Source organism: Schistocerca nitens, chromosome 1, assembly GCF_023898315.1.
Source record: "Schistocerca nitens isolate TAMUIC-IGC-003100 chromosome 1, iqSchNite1.1, whole genome shotgun sequence".
Lineage (NCBI taxonomy): Eukaryota > Metazoa > Arthropoda > Insecta > Orthoptera > Acrididae > Schistocerca > Schistocerca nitens.
Genome location: NC_064614.1, coordinates 431898439 through 431907166, shown reverse-complemented (window position 1 = coordinate 431907166; position 8728 = coordinate 431898439).

Sequence of the window (8728 nt, the reverse complement as noted above, 5' to 3'; positions counted from 1 at the left end):
GCGTTTGACTTTATCGGGTGTCAGGGCTTGTAGCAATTGTAAATGGTAAGGCTTCTGCTTTAGCCTTTTCCGTAAGATTTTCCAAACTGTCGGCTGTGGTACGTTTAGCTCCCTGCTTGCTTTATTCGTCGACTTCCACGGGCTACGCATGAAACTTGCCCGCACGCGTTCAACCGTTTCTTCATTCACTGTAGGCTGACTCGTTGATTTCCCCTTACAGAGGCATCCAGAAGCTTTAAACTGCGCATACCATCACCGAATGGAGTTAGCAGTTGGTGGATCTTTGTTGAACTTCGTCCTGAAGTGTCGTTGCACTGTTATGACTGACTGATGTGAGTGCATTTCAAGCACGACACACGCTTTCTCGGCTCTGGTTGCCATTTTGTCTCACTGCGTTCTCGAGTGCTCTGGCGGCAGAAACCTGAAGTGCGGCTTCAGCCGAACAAAACTTTATGAGTTTTTCTACGTATCTGTAGTGTGTCGTGACCATATGTCAATGAATGGAGCTACAGTGAATTTATGAAATCGCTTCAATCATTTGTAATAGCCCTGTATTTAATGTGTTAGTAACCAAACAGGTCTAGGTTTGATTTTGATTTTTAAGTAATTTCATCTGTGCCAGTGAATAGGGAAGTGGAAATGGATTAATAACTGCTTGAGTAATTGGAAAAATTGATTGGAAAGAATAGTTGAGAAAATTTTGAAGGTAATTTATGAATCTGTGCACAAACTTGAGTGAACTTTAACTGCTGCTGCCAATAACAACAGACCTTGAATATCATTACATTCAAAGTTGATAAACATAATTTTCATTATGCACTGCTGGTTCCAGTAGTATGTGGTATCAAATAGTCATCGAACCCATTGAAATTATTGATCTGTCTATAAGTTCTTAAACACACAAAGCACACTATTTTTAGTATAAGTAATCCAAGTTCAATAGGGGCCTATTAAGTCTGAGTCATTATCTTCACATTAATTCCATTGTGTTTAGTCTTGAGTGTGGCAATGTAAATGCAGGAACGCTCCTCCAGATATGGTGTTAATTATTCTTGTCTGCACTGAACCTTTTGATGCAGGATCTCGGAGGCAAGTGAAATGATGAACAGATAGGAATTGAACTTATAACTGTGTGAAAAATATTCCTTTTCTAATAACTTTTTATAATACTTTTAATGAATGGTTAAAGTACACATTTTTAACAATACTGGTACAATGGATCCAAGCATACGTCTGTACGCTACAACTTCCCGAAAATAAAGGGTTAAGACAGGTGAATTAATAAACTGAAGAGCACGTTTCCTACTTTGTTTCATACAGATATTTAACAATGTATCAAAACATTATCCTTGCCACAAAACAACTCGTTAATTTACTTTTGGTGGTGTCTTTGGTTTATAGCTCACCCAGTTTACATGTAGCTTATATGTAAGAAAAGAAAAGAAAAAAAATATTATTTTTTTCTTTTTTTCAATACACCAGTCATCACAATACTTGGAAAAACTGATGTAATTATTTTGGTTTTGTTGATATATTGAAAGTTAATAAATTGTAAGTTAAAATTTAATGTTTACTTATCAAACAATGGAAAATCCAGGAAGGAATGTAACAATATTATGAAAAGGATAGTTGCTACTCACCTTATGGAGGATATGCTGAGTTGCAGATGGGCACAACAAAAATAATTATAAAAATATTGTTATGCCTGTCTGCAACTCAGCATCTTTGCTATATGGTGAGTAGTAACTATCCTTTTCATAATAATGTTTTGCATGTGTTATTTTATAGTTAGAGTGCTACCTTTACATTATGACACACTAGTATTGTTTCCAGTTAAAGAAGTATCATCTGCAGCAAACTACAAAATTTGAGTTACAACCCAAAGATAATGCAGTAAAGTCAAAGTTGTAATACAAGGGGTGTTCAATAAGTAATGCAACATTTTTTTTTTCTTGGCCAATTCCAGTTGAAAAAAATGTGGAGTCTGTTGTGGGGCATTATCGAATACTCCTGCTTCAGCCCCTATAATATCATGAAGTTCAGATAGGTGGCGGTGTTATACATGGCCTTCTAAGTGGCATCTGTAATGGAGATGCATATCAAGCAGAGAGCATCACAGATATGTGATTGCAGAATGTCTACAGGGACTTGGAAGTGAACAAAAGCCTGGTGAATCATTGGGCGCATCATCTGTCTGCATTTCTGGGAGCCAAGTTTTCTGAAGGGCAATGCAAAAAGCAGGAGAAACACATAAGAGATGTCGTAACTCAGCCAAGGTTATAGAAAAGTTCACTGCAGTTCCACTGGAGGATCGCACTAACAGTATCCTGTGGGGGCATGTAGGGACCAAGGAGGCAGGTCATTCCTCAGGGGTGCCTGTTGCCATCAGTTGTGAGGATACTGCATCAAGAGACATTGATTCTGAACCAAGGTGTGTGGTGGGACTCCAGACCCATAGGGACAATCAGGGATGCCGCCTCAGAATCAGAGGCAGAGCATGCAGAGCCGAGTGGCACTGGGGCCACCAGAATCTCCTTCTCCTTGACATTCTTTTCCTTAGATGATTTTTGATGTCTGCAAGGGCTTGTCTGTCCAGGTTTCTGAGACAGAGGAAGGACGCAAAGTTTTACGATCTACAACTTGTGGCTCTTTCTGCCACTAGCTGGCATCTGGTTGATTACCAGCAGATTCCTGGGAATTGAGCATCCCAAGGGACCCCTTCCTGGTAAGAGATGCTGGTGCTGGAGGAGGGCACTGTTTCTCTGGCTGGGGAATGAGGGCGACATCCCCAAAGGGGGTATGGGGGAAGCAGTAAAAGGAGAGCCCCTAACTACCAGGGCTGGCGAGTGGATGCAGTCAAGTGGCCCCTAGAGCTTGAAGTATAAGAAATGGAGGGCAATGGTACAGTAGCTGGAGGACAAAATTTTCATGGCCATAGAATACATCATTGTTATAAGTGTAAGATGTAGAAAATCGTATTACATCTCATTGTCTTGATGTGTGAGTCAGTCCTGGATTTTCTTTTCTCTTTGGAAGACAGTGCATTCTGGTGAACAGTGGGAATGGTGCTCCCTCATTTGATGAGGGTGGTGAGGAACATGGAGCATATGTGAGCAACTGACATCCACAATCCCTACAGGGGGTCTGGAATTGCAATGCAAAGACATGTGCCCAGGATCTCATGCATTTGTAACACTGCATGGGAGGGGGGACATAAGTCTTCACATTGCATTAATACACCATCACCTTGACCACCTCAGGTGACGAGTCACCTTCAGAGGCCAAGATGAAGGTGCCAGTATCAATCCTATTGTCCTTTGGTTCCCATTGGATATAACGGGTAATGTGTACACCCCATTGTTCCAAATTGGCAAGCAACTCATCATCAGTCAGCAAAAGGAGATCATGTTGAAAGGCCATACCCTGCACCCTATTGAGACTGGTATGGGGAATTTAGTTACAGAAATGTCACTCAAATTGTCAGAGGTAAGCAGCACCCTTGACTGAGCAGGGTTGGCCATTTACATCAGAGCAGAGCCACTTTTTATTTTTGAAATCACTGCTAGTTTCCCAAACCTGTCCTTGAGGTGTTCAATGAACAGCAGTGGCCTTGTTGCCAAAGAGGAATCCCCATTAAACCTAGAACAAACGAAGTATTTTTCCCATTGTATCTGAGCACTATGTTCCTCCCATGGCATCGCCAAGGAAGGAAACATGCTAGGGTCATCTCTCTCCACACAATAAGTCTTACCTTAAGAAGAGGTTGCTGAGGTCATGTGGCCACGTGAAGAAAAGTTTAATTTGCTTCATGCGTAAGTCTTCTGCCGTGGTGCCAGCCACTCTGAACAAGGGCTCTCCCCATGGGCTCCACCAGTTCGCAGCAACGGTTACCTGGCCAGTAAACTGTTGCCCAGAGTCCTGGTGCCCCAGCTATGATGGGCACATATCCCTTGGCATGTGTGTGGAGTTTTGAGCTCAGGCACCAACAGTGCGAGCCCTGCACAGTCAGAGGGCTACCATAGAGCAGGTATTGGAGCCCCTCCCACAACTGAATGGCTACCATGTTGGGTTTTGGGCATATTATCTTTGCAAGAAAGAAAGAGTGCAAAGAGAGAAAGTGACAAAAGGTGGAATATACATCACCATGGCAAACTCCCTGCATGATCTGCACTTCTGTAAATTTTGGAGAAGAGGTAGCATATCAAACCAAACAATGAGGACCATATGTTTATGAATGAAAAGTTGTAGAATGCTGGAAGGGAAGAAAACAAATGTCAAAAATCACAAACCAAAGCCAAGTGCCATCATCTTCAAGAACAACATCCAATGGAAAGGCAGAAGGGAAAAAGAATAGTACAAGGATAGACTTGCAGCATGAAAAGGGAAGTAGCACTGCAAAGTCCAGCCCCCATGGTGGACAATTACTTATTCACAGAAGAGATGTGAAGCCCCTAGTACGTTAATTCACAGTCTTTGGTCAATACTTACCCCATTCCTCACCTGGATGAACTCATGATGAAGCTGGCTGGAGTACAGTATATTTCAAAACACTTATTTGTCAGAAGCATATTTACAGCTGCCACTTGAAGTATCACTTTATCTTCTTGTTGTTAATACACTGTAAGGCCTCTAGAGGTGCAACTGATTGGTTTCTTGCATTGCTGGCATGCTGGTCATCACTCTGGAACAACTTACCCAATAATTCCTCGTTGCATCAGATACCTCGATAACATTAGTGTTACTGGTACCACCACCAAGGGTCACCTTTGCAACTTTCTTCTTTTATTTCAGACCTTGTTTGATGCAGGACTTAAGTGTAATGTGGGAAAGTCATGTTTCTTCCAACCCTCTATAGAATTTCTGGGACGTCCGGCCCCGGTAGCTGAGTGGTCAGCGTAACGGAATGTCAATCCTACGGTCCCGGGTTCGATTCCCGGCTGGGTCGGAGATTTTCTCCACTCAGGGACTGGGTGTTGTGTTGTCCTAATCATCATTTCATCCCCATCGACGCGCAGGTCGCCGAAGTGGCGTCAACTTGAAAGACCTGCACCAGGCGAACGGTTTACCCGACGGGAGGCCCTAGCCACACGACATTTCATTTCATTTCTGGGACATGTTACTTCCAATCAGGGAGTTTAGCCAACCGACAGTCACATGGAGGATATCGTGGACCTCCTGCGCCCTACGAAAGTGAATGAGCTCCAGGCATTCTTAAGCAAAGTTGCATATTATGACAAGTTCCTTCCACAGGCAGCTTCAGTTTCCTATCTTCTCAATGCATTACTTAAGAAAAGAGCAGTGTTTGAGTGGTCCTCTGCCTGCAACTACACATTCAAGATGTTGAAGGATGGTTTGTGTTTTGTACCATGTTTGGCTATGTCTCAGCTGTGGCTCCAGCTCGTGGTTGCAATGAATGGATGCAAATGGCTCTGAGCACTATGGGACTTAACATCTGAGGTCATCAGTCCCCTAGAACTTAGAAGTACTTAAACCTAACTAAGCTAAGAACATCACACACATCCATGCCCAAGGCAGGATTCGAACCTGCCACCGTAGCGGTCGTGCAGTTCCAGATTGAAGCACCTAGAACCGCTCCGCCACACCAGCCGGCGCAATGGTTCGAATGGCTCTGAGCACTATGGGACTTAACATCTATGGTCATCAGTCCCCTAGAACTTAGAACTACTTAAACCTAACTAACCTAAGGACATCACACAACACCCAGTCATCACGAGGCAGAGAAAATCCCTGACCCCGCCGGGAATCGAACCCGGGCGCGGGAAGCCCGGCGCAGTGAATGGATTGCAGTATGGTATGTGGACCATGTTGTCACAACATCATGCAGAGGGTTCGGAACAGCCTATTGCTTTTGTGTCTAAGATACTTGGTGATGCACATAAGACTTACTATCAAGTAGAGGTGGCAGCTTTCACTCTTATTCATCCTGTCAAGAAGTTTTGTATGTTGCTCTATGGAATAAAGTTTCATTTGATGAATGATCATAAGCCATTAGCGTCTCTCTTTAGCTTTGCAGCACACTTGTTGGACAAGATATCCAGTAGATTTCAAAGGTGGGCCATGTTCCTTAGTAGATATAATTATGAGATTCATTTCTGCCCTATGGTTCAGCATTCAAACGTTCATGCTCTTTTGCATTTACCAGTGGTCCTGACACTCGTTTCAATCACGATGAAGTACTTTGTTTTTACCTCGACGAGGAAGGTTGGCAGACAGTGGGTGCATTCCCGATTACCAGTTGCTCAAGCCATAGCTGCTGACCCCATTCTCTGTTGTGTGATAATGTATTCAGCAAGGGTGGTCCAAGTCACCTTCAGCTCATGCATCAGATCCTGCCTGCAATTATTTTCTGATAAGGCACAAACTAACACTCATCAATGGCTTTATTTTGTTTTCCACTGGAAATGCTGCTCCACAGGTGATTATCCCACCATCTCTCTGGCGCAACATTCTTCGCCTCCTGGGATGTCTCACGCACAAAGTTGCCAGCTTGCCACCATGTCTTCTAGCCCAGAATTGTTAGTGACCCACCACTGCGATCAACTGTGCACTAAAGTGGAGGCCTGGTTGCCACCACCTCCTCACATGCCTACAAGATTGCCCACTCTTTCGGGTCCTCCTTCCTCACTCTGCAGCCCTTCTGTTTGTTTTGCCCCCATATGACACTGGGCCTTGCTCAAAATCCTCTGTTCTTGTTTCATCTCCTCCACAAGTTCATCAGAACCTGGGAACGGATGGCCATACACAACAGGTGTAGATCCTGAATTGGCAGCAAGTGCCACTTTGGCTGGAGCCATCTCATGCCCCTGATCCCCTGAATGCCTCCATGGATACAGTTCCAGTGTTGGTGATGCCAGCGGCTGGCATTCCACCTGTGGGCATCCACCTGCAGCAATGCCAACGCTGTCCGGATCACTTCTGGCCCCTCTCCTGTGCAGGCCAACAGGGAGTTATTTGCGGCACAGAGGGCATCTACTGACAGTACCACAGAAGACACGGACATCACCTTCCTGAGCACTGAATGCCATCCCACGCTACACGGGACAGATGTCGAGGTGGCACTGGCTTAGAGGCACCTTAACAAAAGGAGAGGACTGTGATAATCTGCAGTTACCACCTCAATCACACCAGCACCTTGCTGTCTGTCAAATTTTGCAGATCCAGAGTGCCAGCCTCTCATGTCTTATTCAATCCACCCATGCTGGAGCATGGCAGGTGACTCAGTCACCAGGCCAAGAGGTGGTACTTTCATACAGTACTGACAGATATGCATCAAGAGCGGTGCACGCAGCCATCACCTAGTGCCACTACGTGGAAACAGCAAATGTCATTCTATTTAACCCTGGAGCATTGTGGCTTCTGTCTCAGTCTGTAATGATTTATGTTCTTTTCTTACTTCACTACACTTTCAGATCATTGTACATCAAAAAGGTACTGACCCGACTGTGTACAAGGACAATTAGAGACTGCGTATATGGATTCAACATTAGAGTGATTGCATTTTTATTTGAAATCTCAATTGTTATGTTACTACAGATGTAACGGATGTATGTAAAGTCTCTAAGGATTATTATTGTTATTATTACGTAAGAAATTAAATTAGGAAAGTTTTGGTTAGAGGAATGGTGTTCCAAGTGTAGAATGGTATGTTCATCAAAGCATAATCGATTATTAATGTATGAAGTCATGAGTGAGTAGAGCTTGCCTGTCTAGAAGAATATGTATCTATTTCTGAAGTGTCATATCAATTGGAATTCAATGAAATACTAGTGAAATGTAATACAATTTTCTGTCATCATTTTGGCTGAGTGCAGTAATATGATTGCAACCAATATCTACAATTAGAAATAAGTACTACAATAGATGCAGTCATAACATTTTAGTCAGAGTTAATTGTTGGAAATGAGAGGAAATATAATGAGACTTCAAGAAAAAAAGAGTGTCATAAATGGATATACCCAACCAGATCGGCCGGCCGAAGTGGCCGTGCGGTTAAAGGCGCTGCAGTCTGGAACCGCAAGACCGCTACGGTCGCAGGTTCGAATCCTGCCTCGGGCATGGATGTTTGTGTTGTCCTTAGGTTAGTTAGGTTTAACTAGTTCTAAGTTCTAGGGGACTAATGACCACGGCAGTTGAGTCCCATAGTGCTCAGAGCCATTTGAACCATTTGAGCCAACCAGATCCAATTAACACTGTGTACGAGGCAAAAAAAAAAAAGTGTTATCAAAAATCTATTCATGAACCTTTTTACAAAATTCCTTCATTCACCTTCAAAGTACTCTCTATTAGATGCAATCGATTTGTCTTTTTTCCAACTGTTTGGAGCACATCTGGAAGTCTTCAAGTTAAATCATATAGTGCCCTTTGCAAAGCTGTTTTTACTGCCTCCACATCATCATAGCACTTCTCTTTAAACATTCTTTGCATTTGCAGGAATAGGAGAAAGTCACCTGGGGTCGGTTTGACAAATACAGAGGGTGGGGAATGAGAGACCATTCCTGAGATGCCAAATAGTGGCTCACTTGTAAGGCCATGTGTGCAGGGACCTTGTTGTGATGAATTAACTAGTCACCTGATAACTAAAGCTATGCGTATTTCCTCTGCAAATCCTCTCACAGACATCTTAAAACTTCCACTCAGAATTCACTGGCACAAGCTCCACCTCATACCTGTCTCTGTCAAAATTTGGTCAATCATGAGACAACAGTCC